Source organism: Clavelina lepadiformis, chromosome 3, assembly GCF_947623445.1.
Source record: "Clavelina lepadiformis chromosome 3, kaClaLepa1.1, whole genome shotgun sequence".
Taxonomy (NCBI): domain Eukaryota; kingdom Metazoa; phylum Chordata; class Ascidiacea; order Aplousobranchia; family Clavelinidae; genus Clavelina; species Clavelina lepadiformis.
The window spans coordinates 1,797,143-1,815,338 of record NC_135242.1 but is presented as its reverse complement, the minus strand read 5'-3'; the positions used below and the strand labels follow the sequence as shown (position 1 = coordinate 1,815,338).

The window sequence follows — 18,196 nt, the reverse complement described above, 5'->3', positions numbered from 1 at the left end:
GCGGAAGATCGGAGAGAGTATTAATGTTGGGTGCCGAAGGTTGAGACCTTGACAAGAGGTCCGCCACAACATTGGCAGAGCCTTTGATGTGCTCAATGGTTGTTGTATATTCTGAAACGAACAACAATTGTCGGAACTGTCTTGGAGAGTAATGTTCAGAGAGCTTACTGAGACTAGAAACCAGAGGGAGGTGGTCTGTACGCAAAGTGAATTGTCGGCCTGTCAAGAAGTAGCGGAAATGACGTATTGACTTGTAAGCGGCCAACAGCTCTCGGTCAAAGCAACTGTATTTACGTTGACTGGCGTTTAGCTGTCTTGAAAAAAAGGCCAAAGGAACAAGTTGATTCCCTTGCAATTGCTCTAATGTCGCTCCAATACCGGTCAATGAAGCGTCAACTGTTAGATAAGTTGGAGCATGGAGTTTCGGAAACGCTAATGTGCTAGCATTTGCAATAGCTTGTTTGCTGTTGGCGAAGGCGCGTTCGGCTTCGGCATTCCATGTTAAAGGGGCCGCGCGCTTGCTGCGACTGTTCGGAACCAGCTTGTAAAGCGGTTGTAAGGTTGTGGAACAATGCTTCAGAAAACGAAAATAATAGCAATAAATTCCCAAGTAACGTTTCAGCTGTTTGCAGGTTTGTGGCTGTGGGTAATCAAGAATGGCCTGCACTTTTTCTTGAGTAGGTCGTATACCTTGAGAATTTATGTGATGGCCAAGGTAGTCAAGAGACTTGCGGTTGAATTCACATTTGTCTAAATTCAGCGTTAAGCCAAATTCCTCAAGACGTTGAAAAAGCAGTTTAAGATGTTCAAGATGTTCTGACAGGTTACTACTTCCAATGATGATATCATCGAGGTAAGCAAAGATTCCAAGGTGCTGAAGGGGACGTACTACTTCGCCTATGAGTCTGGAAAACGTCCGTGGGGCGCCGGACAAACCGAACGGAAGTCTTGTATATTCAAATTGTCCAAGAGGGCAAACAAACGCCGTTTTATGGACATCTTCTGGAGCCACTTTTATTTGATGAAATGCAGCTTGAAGATCGCACTTAGAGAAGACAGTTTTACCATACAAAACATCGGAAAAACTATGTAAGAACGGAAGAGGATAACAGCTGTCGATTGTTTGTTTATTGACTAATTTATAATCAACGACAAGACGATATTTATTGCAAGAAGAGCCTTTAGGAACGAGCAAATCCGGACTTCCATAAGGAGAATCACTGTAGCGGATAATTTCACGTTCCAGCAAGCTGTCAATTTCTTTCTTCAAGATCTGCATTGTTTCTGGGCTATATCGACGTGGACGCGCACGTACAGGAGAACCTGTGGTATGGATGTGGTGAACGATGGAATGTTTCACTGGTTTAACAGCTGACATGGGTTTTTGCAAGTCTGGAAATTGATGTAAAAGGTCTGCAACAGGATCTATTTGGCTGAGAATGGATATGTGAACAGGATCACTTTCAACAGGCTCTAAGGTATATTGCATTTGGTTTGGTACATCTATCAGATGCTTGGCTTTAAGATCCAAAACAAAGTTGTATGCAGTGAGAAAGTCCAACCCCAATATGCAGAAAGGTGTGTCCGCAAGCACAAGTTCAAAGGGATAAGAAAAACGAGGGTGAAGAGAAACATTAAGTTGTGTAGTGCCATACGTAGTAATTGGCGTGCTGTTAGCGGCGAAAAGCGGAGTTTGCGGTTTGCGGTTTGATACGTCAGCTAAACTAGCGGACAAAAGCGAAGTTGCTGCCGCGCTATCTACATAAAAGTGAATACTATTTGCGTGATCATATACAGTTAACAAGGGGCAGCCTCTTTTTATAGTTGATGCGACCGACGGGACTGACGGGGTTAACGTTGCGTCGATCGCCACGCGTTTTTTGTCGGGCTATTTTGATTTTTCCACATGCTACAAGTTGGGTGACAGCGGCGCGCATCCCTACCGAAGCGGGCGTGGTAATAACATAAGCCATTTGAAGCATCAGACGCGCAAGGGTAATTGCTACGTTGGTAGTCTGGTTTCTGAAATGTGGTGGATGAACGTGAAAAATTATATTGGCGTTTATTAGGAAAAGAAGAACCGTTTTGGCGACGATTATCTCGATTAAAACCGTTGTTGCTGTATGATTTGTGAAACTGTCCATTGTTTGTGCGTGGTGATCGTTGTTGCCATGTTGAGTTAAATGAATTTCGTTGGTTTGGTGAATTATGATTTGTGAAATTTGTATTTCCTTTTCCGGAACTCTTTGTTGCATTGTTAGCGTTAGATCGTGTATAATGCGGTGGTTCAGACAATTGAATTTGCTGTATTTGTGGTTGCATTGGGTAATCAATGTCATCCGTATCAGTGATAGCAAGAGAAAGGTTGTGAGAAGAAGTTTTTGGTTGTTTGAGCAACATGACTTCGTGGGCTTTGCTTGCAAGGTTCTGGAGATCGTCATGTTCCACGCTGGCTAACGCAATTGCGACGTCTGGTGGTAACGCTTTAAGAAACTTAGCACGAATTAGTTTGACGACTGGCGGAGTAAGATTCTCTTGACCTACCGCACTCATTAATTCGCGCATTAAATGTTTGGGGGACTGATCGTGCAGCGTCAGGTCTGCCAACAAAAAGTCTAAATGGTCCTCACGTTTATCAAAGTTTCTCAAGATTTCATTAATCAATGTGTCGTAGCAGTTCAGTGTCGACGCAGAAGGTAACCGAAGGAGCGCGAGGTCTTTCGCAGGAATTGCCTCTACCGCTAACAAGTAACGATTAGTTTGAGAAGTGATTTGATAGAGAGAAAATTTATGTTCAAGGTGAGATATCCACGCTTCGGGATTGAATTTCCAAAAGGTAGGAAGTTTAACGTGTGAAAACAAATCGTTTCGCAAAGTATTGTTCTGTGGTTGCGTATTTGTCCGTAATTGGTTATTAGCACCCAGACCAGACGGTCCAGCGGTGTTATTATCGGGAGAATTTGCAGATCCCTCCCCGTTTTCGTTCGACATAGTTGTATTATTAATTGACTCGTTGGAACGGTCGGTTGATCGTGTGCTCATGTGGTATTCTGTCTTAGCTTTGCCAGTTACCGAAGTAACTTTTCGTTGTGTCGGCGTGGGTTGTGACATTTATCAAAACCGATAAAAAATGATTTAGGCGGCGCACCGCAAAAATTGTTCACAATTGAACCAAAAAATACTTTACAACAAGAAAACTTTCAAACTGCAGCAGAATGCAGCACAATAAGAATAGCCTAAGCTAAGTTAATAAGGTACAAGCTGATGAGCATGCACTACAAGCTATGTTGCAGCTAGTTAGCTAGTTGTATAAAAAGTGAAAAATCCACTTACCAGTGAAGAGCGGCTGTAAGGATTGGAATGCGTCGTTTTTGACACAAGAACGTCGGTGGTCACTGGAAATGTCGGTGGCTATTAGAACGTCGGTGGTCACTAGAAATGTCGGAACGTCGGGTTGTCACCAGAAATGTAGAGGTTGCTAGTTTGTCGAGGTTGTTGGAATGCAGAGGTTGATGCCGACAGATGCAGATGCAGAGTTTATCGATCTTATCTTACGTTATTGACTTTAGTTAACCTACTACATTAATATCTGACTCTATTGTTGCGTGCGGTTAGAATTCTCTAACCTTATTGACAGCCGAACTTTCTTATTATTTTATAACAAATACAGTTTACCAGAAAAGGCTTTTATTATAGGTGCTGTACACTTTCTCAATATTACGCATAACCAGAAGTATAGCAAAACCACTGCTATTAAGATGTCTATTGATTTGCAATCACCACGACTACCGTAGTACGGTATTACATCTGTCTATAACTTTACGTCTGCGCCTGAGGCTCTCCGGAGTCTCGCACAGAAGTTCAAGCTTATAAAACATTGTGCGATGTGCCGGAAATATATGACAAAAAAGACATGAACATTTCAAAGCGTGTGAACGAGAAAAACAGTGCGTTTGCAATGCAATTTACATTCGGTTAAAGCTGGAAACAGTTTCTTGGAAGCGACTTGGTAACGTACTAAAAGGAGTTTTCACACGAAGTTATTCAGAGCAAGTTTTCAAATATTCCAACGATAATTGCAGTGTTTATGAAAGCTAGTTCATTAACTCAAATAAGTAACTGGAAAACACATTTCCAAGAATGATGTGGCGGAACTGAAAGTTTAAAAACTCCAATTGTTAACTGGAAAACACATTTCCAAGAATGATGTGGCGGAACTGAAAGTTTAAAAACTCCAATTGTTAACTGGAAAACACATTTCCAAGAATGACGTAATGGTATTACAAAAGCCACCCAGGCCGCCACAAACTAAAGCAGTAGTTCTTAAACTGGGGGGCGCGCCCCCCTTGGGGGGCGTGTAACATTCATAAGGGGGGCGCGAGAGATGACAAACTGTCTATTATTATATGAGCTATGTCTAAACATGCATTCTTGACTTTCGCTATAGTTTCATTTTTACTAAAATTTTAAAGTGTGTCACGATGGCAATTGTATTTTTGAAATTTGATTCTGAAATACGTCAATTGTTACGTCATAATATTTGGTGTCTCTCCGCGTTGAAGCGTATTGTTTTCCTTTACTCATTCATGCAATCCTAGCTCGACTAACTGTTCTCTTTTAGCGCGACCTGTTTTTCTCACAACGGGGGGTGGTGTAACAAGAAAAACTTTTACAAATGTATCACTTGTAAAAATACTTAATTTACACTAAATGCATTTTCTTTAGTTTTACAATAATGATGTATACAGGAAACCAGATGTTTTTGCTACTAACCTGTAAATATCCGATCAGTTTACGACGTATAATTTTCGAGTCATTAACGATTGAAAACTTGTGCAGTGTCGGTCACACATAATAAAAATAGTAATGTCGCGCACCCGGTTTAAATACGGTAAAACCAACGTCAGCCAATATTAAAACCGTAAAATGAACTAAAGCTTAAATTTAGTATTGATTTAATAACCAGATATTTTAGTAATTAAACTAATTGTATTTAGTGGAAAAAAGAGAAAGTATGACCAAAATTATCTGACGTATGGCTGTATAGATACCACAGTGAACGAAAAAGTCGTACCGCAATGCGTGATATGCTTAGAAAAGCTAAGCAACGACGTTTTGAGACCAAATCGTTTGCAGCGTCATCTTCATGAATATAAAGACAAAACCTAGGAACAAACTTGACTGTGCAGCCGACCGAAAATGTGCATTATCTTCTACAAAGCCTCGAATTAAACGTTTGGTTTCCCAAAAACAACTACATCCTTCTCATTAATGAAAGTTAATTCAAAATAAATTGCTGTTTTGTTTAATGCTTTTTTATTTTGCAATGAGGAGGGGCGCGAAATTTTTAGGTACCGTCAAGGGGGGCGTGTGCCAAAAAGTTTAAGAACCCCTGAACTAAAGGGACCAACAACGCACCAATTACCAATCAACAAGCGATGTAAAATTACATTCATTTCAAATTAAACCTAACCTTAAAATTATAGCATTTACTCAGGCGCTGTTTGCGTTTGTAACATTAGATTCGGAGCTATGCGCTTTTTGTAAAACTAACGATAATCAACATGTTTATTCAAAACTCATTTTCGGTTTTGCTCTGAGAAAATGTATGTAACTGGATTGCTGTGCACTTGAAGTAGCCTCACAGAGAGATATTTAGTAAAAATAAAAAAGAAATGCCATGCTTTTGATTTGCACTTTATTAATTGTGAGTTTCCATTTACTTTATACTACTGTTTATTAATTATCTGTTCTTGTTGTTGTGTGCTTAAGGATTAAACTAAAAAAGTGACAAAAATTTCGACATTAGTCCGCAGCAAAAGTCCACATTTATGAGTCGACTCGCAAACTTTCCGTGCGTATGGCAGTGCGTGACAACTTGAAGAACTTCAGTTTCAAGATAGAAAAATTTGGCACCGAAACAATTAGCGAACAATAAGGTGAACAATTAAGTCCAAGATTAAGAAAAGCATACAACAACCTTTTGAGACTCATATACCATCGATCGCAATAAACAATTCAACTGACAAACATTGTAGTGAAATGGGTTAACCTTACAGGTTAAGGTACAATAAACAACCATTTCATTACAAGCTTATGCAGGCCACTTGGTAGATAGCAGGAATAAAAGCTTTCAAAATCAACCGCTTAAATAATATGTAGGTATATTTTTCACACAATTTTATTATTTAAAAATATTCGGCTCTGTGCTCGAGCGATGAGGAATCATCTCCACGTTTAAGTCGTGTAAAGACTTATCCCAGTCCGAGGATAAAGATTATCATGCCACATTACCATAAAGTATTCATCGCTGAACTTAAAGAACATGTTACGCTGCAATGGAAGAATCTCTGTTTTTGTTGAAACATTGTCACGCAAACGGGTAATCCCCTGTGTATTCCCCTACTGTTCGCTTGTTCAGCTTTCTCAGCTGAAGCAAAAACAGAGCCAGGTTTAATTACTGTCGGAGTGGACATTTTAGATGTAATACGAGTTAAATACTTGGTAGTTACTAATTTTCTGATGCCACAAACGCTAGTAAACTCCTCTACACGATAAATAAAAAATATTAAAAATTAGTAGGTAAGTTCTTCTTTTTCAAAGATTTGTAAAGTAGGCCTACGCAGTGCCACTGGCTCAAATTACAGATGTTTTTTGAAATAGCATTGCACACCAGAATAAACCTATGTCTCCAAACTATGTCACTATAATTAAAGAACATATAATTAAAGGACGATAAATGAAAAATATTGGAAATTAGTTGCAGAGTTCTTTTACAGAAACGACATTGCACACTAGAGCTAATTGTTGTCTCAAAATAAAGTAGACGCAAACTTTTGCTCCGATTTATTCTTCTAGTTGTAATGAAATAATTGTTTATCGTTCCTTAGCCTTTAAGGACGACCACTTCAATTACAATTTTTGTCTGTAGAATTGTTGTCCTCGAAGTAAATGAGTCTCAGGTCGTTGTTTCGCTTCTCTTAATCTTAGAATCAATTGTACACCTCGACAACTTTATATTCTAAATTATATTTGAAGCTTCATTGAACGAATAAATCAAGATAGAACATTGTGACAGCAACAGCATAAAGACATGTTGTGGCGTTGAACGTACGACTGAAAAAGGAATAACTCGTAATGCACGCACAGTAAGAGGGAATCATCGATTACGTCACAAAGTGTTATGCTTCACTGATTCAATAGGTGAGAGTTCTATGTCGTAAACAATTTTATATTACATTAATTGATATATTTATCACATAGTGTTTGAAACCGATATCGATGTTTATAATCAAAATAGATAAAAATCAGGAAAAAAATTTGTCCCTGTTTTTTTATTTATAAGACCGTTATGCCAAGATTCCCATTAACGTTACGCGTTGCATTTTGTCTGTTTTTTTTTCTTTGAATTTTTTAGCAGTATGACAAAGGAATGTCTAGAAGCATTGTTTGTGAGGAAATTTTATCGCATCTCGCTGAGGCATTACTTACATTGAAACGATTGTTTAACCAGGTTGAAAACTCAACCAAGCAAGGCAATTCAAAACGTTATTAATCAACATTAAATTGAACAATGATATCATAAACGAAACATTTGAAACGGTTGGATTATTAAATTTCACTAGTACAGGGGTTCTTAAACATTTTGGCACGCGCCCCCCTTGATGGTACCTAAAAACTTTGCCCCCCACCTCATTGCCAAGAAAAAAGCATTAAACAAAACAATTTAATTTCAATAAACTTTCATTAATGTGAAGGATGTAGTTGTTTTTGGGAAACCAAACGTTTAATTGGAGGCTTTGTAGAAGATAATGCACATCTTAGGTCGGCTTTACAGTCAAGTTTGTTCCTAGGTTTTGTCTTTATATTCATGAAGACGACGTTGCAAACGACTTGGTCTTAAAACGTCGTTGCTTGGTTTTTCTAAGCATATCACGCATTGCGGTACAACTTTTCCGTTCAATGTGGTATCTATAAAGCCATACTTCAGATAATTTTGGTCATACTTTCTCTTTTTTCCACTCATTTTGTGTCAATACAATTAGTTTAATTACTAAATTACCTGGTTATTAAATCAATAATAAATTTAAGTTTTAGTTCATTTTACGGTTTTAATATTGGCTGACATTGGTTTCACCCTACTTATACCGGGTGCGCGACATTACAATTTTTATTATGTGTGGCCGGCACTGCACACAAATTTTAAATTGTTAATTACTTGAAAATTAAACGTCGTAAACTGATCGGATATTTACAGGTTAGTAGAAAAAACATCTGGTTTCCTGTATACATCATAATTGTAAAACTAAAGAAAATGCATTTAGTGTAAATTAAGTATTTCTACAAGTGATACATTTGTAAAAGTTTTTCTTGTTACACCGCCACCCGTTGTGAGAAAAAACAGGTCACCGCAAAAAGAGAACACAAGAGGACGGTTAATCGAGCTAGGAGTGATTGAATGAGTAAACAAAAACAGTACGCTTCAATGCGGAGAGAGAGCAAATATGATTACGTAACAATTGCCGTATTTCAAAATCCAAATTTCAAAAATACAATTGCCATCATGACACACTTTAAATTTTTAGTAAAAATGAACTTATAGCGAAAGTCAAGAAAGTATGTTTGGACATAGCTCATATAATAGACAGTTTTTCATCTCTCGCGCTCCTCTTATGAATGTTACACGCCCCCCAGTTTAAGAACCACTGCACTAGTACAAATACTATGACATGAAAACCTGAAGCAAACCTAAAACGTTTCAATCAAATGAATAGTCATTGATCAGTGATTTTCAACAACACATCAAACAGATTTTAACAATTAATTCAGATAAAACTTTGCTAATTGTGTTGCCCTATGATTTTTAAGTGATTTGAGTACTTTTTATGGTGTGTGCCAGGTGTGTGTATGTACCACTGTTTATGGTGTGTTGTGTCATTTAAAATGATTTCGTGTATTTTGCATCTTGAAACTTGAAACAATATATTAGTTGTTTTTTTGCAAAAAAAACATTTTTTAATTAACAAATTTTCAGTTTTTTAGTTGTCATTAAGTTAACAGATGTGTCCCAATTTCATTGTGGAGGAAAACTACTTGTTTCAAAAATTGTGAAAAGTATGTTGAGTGTTTTTATATATTTATTTGTTGGGTATATATAGGTATAGAATTGGTGAATTGGTGTCCCTATTTCATATATGATGATGTTTTTTTGATAAACTTTTAAGATAAACTCTAAAGTTTATGATACTTGACCTGATTCACAAATTTCTGGGGCTTGTAGGTCCAATGTTAATTTTACAATTAATGTTGATGTGTGGAGAAAGCATTGGTCAAGTGTTTTATTTAATTAAGAACACAGACAATATTACTTAAATAGATTATTTTCATCGTGTATTTTCATCATCGGTTTCAAACTGTTATTTCCTTTTTAAACACATCGTACATTTTGTCAACTGTCACAGCAAGCATATTTATTACAATTTACATTAAACATTTCAATTCAATTTTTTGGTTTTGACATCTTATTCAAATTAATATGTTACTTTTTATTAAAATGTTTTACCTTTCACATTTTCAGCCAATATTTTGTATAGTTTTATTGTATCACAATCAAACGATGGAGTGTCATCCAGATAATAAGTATGTTGATTTTTTATTGAAAGCAATCAGTGATGTGATATCACAAGAATTCAAATGAATGTGACATGAAGATAGAATTTGCTAAAGTGCAAGAAAATATGGAAGATATGGTTTCAAAGATTCTGGCAGAAACAAAGAAAGCTGAAACCATAAACAATGCAACACCGATAAATAAAACGTCACAAGCATTAGATGTAGAATCTGACATGGGTATTTGTATTAAAGAAGTTTATTCTGAGAATGCATCAGTTTTTCCTCTTATTGAAGCTATCAAAGAAGAACCTTTGTTGTTGCAGCATTGGGAGGTTTCTGAAACGGATGACCCAAGTATGTCCATGTCAAATAAATTTTCTCATCAATCGGAGATTGAAGTAAATGCCGCAGTTAAAACTGCTAGGCCCCAAACCTGTATTGAAGAAGATCATTCTGAAAAGGCATCAATTTATCCTCAATTTGATGTTATTGAAGAGGAACCTTTGTTGTTGCAAAATTATGCGGATTTGCGAACTGAGACTGATGACCCAACTATATCCATATCAAATAAATTACCTTCTCACTCAGATATTGGAGTAAAAGCCACAGTTAAAACGATCGATACCGGAAACTGTATTGAAAGAAGTTCAGATGAAGAATGCAGCGAATCTGTGGAAATGTTCTTTGATAATTCTGCGACAAATGATAGAAACTATGCTTGCAAAATCCATACTCAGGTGTTTGTTGGAAACAACAAAGAAAAAAATTTTATTTGCAAGTTTTGTGATAAATTATTCCAACATAAAGCAAACTTGAATACTCACATAAGAACTCACACAGGCGAGCGGCCTTATCAATGCGATGTGTGCCACAAGTCCTTTTCCGCTAACAGTGTTTTGAAAACTCACATGAGAAATCATACTGGAGAGCAACCTTATCAATGCGATGTGTGCCACAAGTCATTTTCCGCTAACAGTGATTTGAAAACTCACATGAGAATCCACACTGGAGAGCGACCTTATCAATGTGATGTGTGCCACAAGTCATTTATCAAAAGCAGCCATTTGAAAACTCATATGAGAACTCACACTGGTGAACGACCTTATCATTGCGATGTGTGCCACAAGTCATTTTTCAATAGCAGCCATTTAAAAATACATATGAGAAATCACACTGGTGAACAACCTTATCAATGCGATGTGTGCCACAAGTCATTTATCAATAGCAGCCATTTGAAAACGCATATGAGAATCCACACTGGAGAGCGACCTTATCAATGCGATGTGTGCCACAAGTCATTTATCAATAGCAGCCATTTGAAAACGCATATGAGAATCCACACTGGAGAGCGACCTTATCAATGTGATGTGTGCCACAAGTCATTTATCAAAAGCAGCCATTTGAAAACTCATATGAGAACTCACACTGGTGAACGACCTTATCATTGCGATGTGTGCCACAAGTCATTTTTCAATAGCAGCCATTTAAAAATACATATGAGAAATCACACTGGTGAACGACCTTATCAATGCGATGTGTGCCACAAGTCATTTTTCAATAGCAGCCATTTGAAAACTCATATGAGAACCCACAGTGGTGAACGACCTTATCAATGCGATATGTGCCACAAGTCATTTTTCAAAAGCAGCCATTTGAAAACTCATATGAGAACTCACACTGGTGAACGACCTTATCAATGCAATGTGTGCCACAAGTCCTTTTCCGCTGACATTGATTTGAAAACTCACATGAGAACTCACACTGGAGAGCGACCTTATCAATGCGATGTGTGCCACAAGTCATTTTTCAATAGCAGCAGTTTGAAAACTCATATGAGAACCCACACTGGTGAACGACCTTATCAATGCGATGTGTGCCACAAGTCATTTTCCCGAAGCAGCCATTTGAAAAATCATATGAGAATCCACACTTGAGAGCGACCTTGTCAATTTTCTTTTTGTCTGAGGTCATTTACATTGAAAAGAAATTTGTCAGTCTCGGAAATCTTTGTCTGGAAATGATACAGGGCCTGATTCATGATTTTATGGTGCTAACCTTGTAAATTTTTTTATAAGCAAGGATAAAATTGTCTTCAGTGGTTGCTTGGCTAGACTAGTTGTAAGAATGCATCAGTTTATGCATTCACTTGCATTGTATTTTTAACGTCTGGGAACAAGCAAAATTGTTGACTTCTTCAACTTATGCGGCCAACCAATAGAATGTGTTTTAAATGGATCCATTTGTAGTCATTTTACACATACCTACCTTACCTATTAAATTTAGAACAAATGCACAATGCAAATCTCCAAAAAAACTTTGTTCATAAAAGCACTCTACATTTGTTAATGTTTTAACTGCGTTTTGGATGGTTTTTGTGTTTTTCATGTAGTTTATAAATAATTTATCAATGTCAATCAGCCAATGTCATTCACACCATCAACTGGCACTGTCTTACCACTGCCATTGTGACTTGTTGCTGAATTGTTAAATCATCACATACTTTGATAAAAGAAACATGGGTTAAGGTACCAAATCACGTTATTTTTTTTGTTAAAACCGCGCTCATTTTTCGATTCTTTCTCTATAAATTTTAATCCAAAGTTTCATTCATTTGTTAGCTGATAATTATTTTGGCAAACACTAATTTCTCTCCAAGTAAATAATTTTTTTCTAGAAATTGTTTTTAAAGTGAAGCTTTTTTCTGCTATCGCTATTTCCAAATGAATAGACATACTGTGCATGGAAATTTGTTGTACTTGGCCCTGCGCAGATGTGAATTCTGTGAAAAAGTGTTTTGGATTTAGTATAATTTAGGCTTTGTTCACTACTTGTTTATCGTGTTTTAAAGACCCAAGGTTGATGCGCAATTTTGATTGCATTTTTACCACATTTGTGTGTAATTACTACTTTTTGCTAATAAGTCTCTTAATTTAATTATTACAGTACAAATAGCTGCAATCTTCACATCACTTTTATTTTTTTATGATGAAAGTGTTCAATGTTTACCTTTTTATTTTATAATAGTCTAGTGGAGCTTTTATAATAGCCTAGAGTTTACATTTGTCATGTTTTATATTATTATGTCCCTGTGTGTGTTATTGTTGTCTTATTGATTCAGTTTTGCTGATGTGTTTATTTCAGCTGCAATTAAAAAATATTTATGTTGAGTTTATATAAACACAGAAAGAATGGAAACTGACCTGATCCAGAATCAGGTTGATGGTAATGGTGCAACAATGACAATCCGACACTTGTTCTTGCAAGAAATAAAATCAGTCAGGTTGAATGTGGAGAAAGAATTAAAGAATTGATTTCAAAGCATTTTCTGGAAGAAACTGATAGAGCTACAGTTGTGAGCAACACGTTATCATATCAGCAAGCATCAGGTTCACCATCTATACAATCTGATGTTTGTGATCAAGAAGCTTATTGTGAAAACTCATCAATTTTTGCTCATTTTGAAAAGATTAAAGAGGAATTTTTGTTAGATGAAGAACAAGAAGGTTTGCAACGGTTATACTTTAAACAATTTGAAACATTTCTTAAACATGTAGCTGAGAATTTGTCTGAAAACTTTGAAAACAACTTCTACACTTCTCTGAGTCGTAGTGGTGTATCAGACGTTTCAAGTAATGCTTCTGGAATTGACGATTATTCTGTGAATGATGGGTTTTTGTCAGAGCAGGAATCGAAAAGTTTTGAAAACGCAACAAACAAAGAACCTTGTGCAAGTAGTGCTTTAGAAAAATTTCAAGGGCCCATTAATCAAAAAGGTTTAACTGGGATATGTTGCCGTGAAACCGTGACTAAAGTTGGCTGCATGGGTAAGGCGCATTTACGAAAACCCTTACATATGTAATCTAAAACCACTAGAGGCCAGTATACCTGTGAAATCTGCGGTAAGAAATTTGGAAAAAGATTCAATCTTAACAGGCATAAGCGTTGTCTTCACCCATTACGATTACTGCGAGCCTTGCTGTGTTGACATTGTGATATCTTTGTCTTAATCATGATGAGTATCTCTAGTTTAATGCTTGATTTGCATCTTCAAACTATGCAGAATTCTTTAGAAGCTTTTTTTCAAAACAACATATAATCTTTTGATTTTCGTTTTTGTATTTGACAGTCACTGCTGTTCTTTACTTTGTAGTAAATTATGAAAAGATTAATTTAGATTTATGTTTTTATTCCAACGGTTTTGGTTACACATTATCAATTTTCCGCTATCAAGAAAATCTTCAAATATTTGAAGTTCTTTTCAGCAAATAGGTTATAAAGTTATATGATAAATAGGCAATGAATTGTCATCCAGCTGGTATGCGAGTTGGTTTTTTATTGAAAGCAATCAGTGATATGGTTTCACAAGAATTCAAATCAATGCGACAAGATATGATGATAGAATTTGCAAAAGTGCAAGAAAATATGGAAGATATGGTTTCAAAAATTCTGGCAGAAACAAAGAAAGCTGAAACCATAAACAATGCAATACCGATTGATAAAACATCACAAGCATTAGATGTAGCATCTGATATCGGCATTTGTATTAAAGAAGTTTATTCTCAGAATGCATCAGTTCTTCCTCCTATTGAAGCTGTCAAAGAAGAACCTTTGCTGTTGCAGCATTGGGAGGTTTCTGAAACGGATGATCCAAGTATGTCCATGTCAAATAAATTTTCTCATCAATCGGAGGTTCAATTAAGTGCCGTAGTTAAAACTGTTAAGCCCCAAACCTGTATTGAAGAAAATCATTCTGAAAAAGCATCAATTTATCCTCAATTTGATGTTATTGAAGAGGAACCTTTGTTGTTGCAAAATTATGCAGATTTGCAAACTGTGATTGATGACCCAACTATATCCATATTAAGTAAATTAACTTCTCACTCAGAGATTGCAGTAAAAGCCACAGTTAAAACGATTGATACCAGAAACTGTATTGAAAGAAGTTCAGATGAAGAATGCAGCGATTCTGTGGAAATGTTCTTTGATAATTCTGCAACAAATGATAGAAACAATGCTTGCAAAATCCAGACTCAGATGTTTGTTGGAAACAACAAAGAAAAACATTTTATTTGCAAGTTTTGTAATAAATTATTCCAACATAAAGCAAACTTGAATACTCACATAAGAACCCACACAGGCGAGCGGCCTTATCAATGCGATGTGTGCCACAAGTCATTTTCCGCTAACAGTGTTTTAAAAACTCACATGAGAATCCACACTGGAGAGCGACCATATCAATGCGATGTGTGCCACAAGTCATTTTCCGCTAACAGTGATTTGAAAACTCACATGAGAATCCACACTGGTGAGCGACCTTATCAATGCGATGTGTGCCACAAGTCATTCATCAAAAGCAGCCATTTGAAAACTCACATGAGAATCCACACTGGAGAGCGACCATATCAATGTGATGTGTGCCACAAGTCATTTTCCGCTAACAGTGATTTGAAAACTCACATGAGAATCCACACTGGAGAGCGACCTTATCAATGCGATGTGTGCCACAAGTCATTTATCAATAGCAGCAGTTTGAAAACTCATATGAGAACCCACACTGGTGAACGACCTTATCAATGCGATGTGTGCCACAAGTCATTTTCCCAAAGCAGCCATTTGAATAATCATATCAGAATCCACACTTGAGAGCGACCTTATCAATGTTCTTTTTGTCTGAGGTCATTTACGTTGAAAAGAAATTTGTCAGTCTCGGAAATCTTTGTCTGGAAATGATACAGGGCCTGATTCATGATTTTATGGTGCTAACCTTGTAAAAAATTTTACAAGCAACGATAAAATTGTCTTCCGTGGTTGCTTGGCTTGCTTGCTTGGTTCGAGTGTTTTCATATATTCTTTTGTTGGGTATTTATAAGTTTAGAATTGGTGTCCCCATTTCATATATTATGATGTTTTTGTTGATGAACTATTAAGAAAAACTATAAAGTAAGTTCAAGATACAGGATCTGGTTCTCAATTTTCTGGTCATTGTCCTTGTAAATTTTTTTTAAGCAAGGATTATTGTCTTCAGTGGTTGCTTGGCTAGACTAGTTGTAACATTGCATCAGTGTATGCATTCACTTGCATTGTATTTTTAATATCTAGGAACAAGTAAAATTGTTGACTTCTTCAACTTATGCGGCCAACCAATAGAATGTGTTTTAAATGAATCCATTTGTAGTCATTTTGCACATACCTACCTTACCTATTAAATTTAGAACAAATGCACAACGCAAATCCCCAAAAAAACTTTGTTCATAAGAGCACTCTACATTTGTTAATGTTTTAACTGCGTTTTTGATGGTTTTTGTGTTTTTCATGTAGTTTATAAATAATTTATCAATGTCAATAAGCCAATGTCATTCACACCATCAACTGGCACTGTCTTACCACTGCCATTGTGACTTGTAGCTGAATTGTTAAATCATCACATACTTTGATAAAACAAACACGGGTTAAGGTACCAAATCACGTTGTTATTTTTTTTCTTAAAATCGCATTCATTTTTCGATTCTTTTTCTATAAATTTTAATCCAAAGTTTCATTCATTTGTTTGCTGATAAATATTTCGGCAAACACTAATTTCTCTCCAAGTAAATAATTTTTTTCTAGAAGTTGTTTTTAAAGTAAAGCTTTTTTCTGCTATCGCTATTTCCAAATGAACAGACATACTGTGCATGTAAATCTGTTGTGCTTGGCCCTGCACAGATGTGAATTCTGTGAAAAAGTGTTTTGGCTTTAGTATAATTCAGGCTTTGTTTACTAATTGTTTTTCTTGTTTTAAAGACCCAAGGTTGATGCAAGTTTGATTGCATTTTTACCACATTTGTGTGTAATTACTAATTTTTGCTAATAAGTCTCTTAATTTAATTATTACAGTACAAATAGCTGCAGTCTTCACATCACTTTTATTTTTTTATGATGAAAGTGTTCAATGTTTACCTTTTTATTTTATAATAGTCTAGTGGAGCTTTTATAATAGCCTAGAGTTTACATTTGTCATGTTTTATATTATTATGTCCCTGTGTGTGTTATTGTTGTCTTATTCATTCAGTTTTGCTGATGTGTTTATTTCAGCTTGAATTAAGAATTTTTATGTTGAGTTTATATAAACACAGAAAGAATGGAAACTGACCTGATCCAGAATCAGGTTGATAGTAATGGTGCAACAATGACAATCCGACACTTGTTCTTGCAAGAAATAAAATCAGTCAGGTTGAATGTGGAGAAAGAATTTGTAAAATTGGAAGAAAGAATTGAAGAATTGATTTTAAAGCATTTTCTCGAAGAAACTGATAGAGCTACAGTTGTGAGCAACACGTTATCATATGAGCAAGCATCAGGTTCACCATCTATACAATCTGATGTTTGTGATCAAGAAGCTTATTGTGAAAACTCATCAATTTTTGCTCATTTTGAAAAGATTAAAGAGGAATTTTTGTTAGATGACGAACAAGAAGGTTTGCAACGGTTATACTTTAAACAATCTGAAACATTTCCTAAATATGTAGCTGAGAATTTGTCTACAAACTTTGAAAACAACTCCTACACTTCTCTGAGTCGTAGTGGTGTATCAGACGTTTCAAGTAATGCTTCTGGAATTGACAATTATTCTGTGAATGATAGGTTTTTGTCAGATCAGGAATCGAAAAGTTTTGAAAACGCAACAAACAAAGAACCTTGTGCAAGTAGTACTTTAGAACATTTTCAAGGGCCCATTAATGAAAAAGGTTTAACTGGGATATGTTGCCGTGAAACCGTGACTAAAGTTGGCTGCATGAGTAAGGCACATTTACGAAAACCCTTACATCTGTCATCTAAAACCGCTAGAGGCCAGTATACCTGTGAAATCTGCGGTAAGAAATTTGGAAAAAGGTTCAATCTTAACAGGCATAAGCGTTGTCTTCACCCAGATGAAACTGACCCTATAAAATGTCAACACACTTGTGAAATTTGTGGTATGCAGTTTGCGAAGAAGTTTAATCTTGATAGACACAAGCTGTTCCATACAGGCGATAAGCCTAGACCTATAGAAGATTCACGCACTTGTGAATTCTGCGGCAAGCAGTTTGCGAAAAAATTCAATCTTAATAGACACAAGCTGCTACACACAGATGAAATGTCCAGACCTTTGGAAAATGTTTGATATTAATATTAACTTTGCTAGACAAGTGAAAAACAATACTGTTACCAATTTTGTTGTGACAGCTTTGGTCGTGATCATGATCATGATCAAAAACCCATACAAAAGTAATAGATTTTCTTATTCATTCCTGATGAGATTACAAAATTATTGATCATGTAAAGTCAATTAATATTTTATTGGCAATGTGTACATCTATACCGGCTATATCTTGATTAATGTCATATTTTATTTTTTGCAAATTACTTCAAAATATACTTTTAATTTTCTGTTGATGTTACGAGGTTAAATTGACATGCATGTGATAGCCATGCTATGTAGTGCCAGTTAAATATTGGAGCAGTTGAAACTCAGAGGATTACTGCGCGCCTTGCTTGATACCTAGCTGTGTTGACATTGCGATATCTTTGTCTTAATCATGATGAGTATCTCGAGTTTAATGCTTGA

At 36.1% G+C, this 18,196-nt stretch overlaps 1 protein-coding gene and 1 pseudogene across 1 annotated transcript in view; both read left to right on the top strand.

Moving 5' to 3' along the window:
- The window catches only part of LOC143449192 (uncharacterized), a 36,985-nt gene that overhangs the window by 13,560 nt on the left and 5,229 nt on the right, over positions 1–18,196 (top strand). The window lies entirely within an intron of this gene.
- LOC143448621 (uncharacterized) lies at positions 6,608–16,683 on the top strand (annotated as a pseudogene).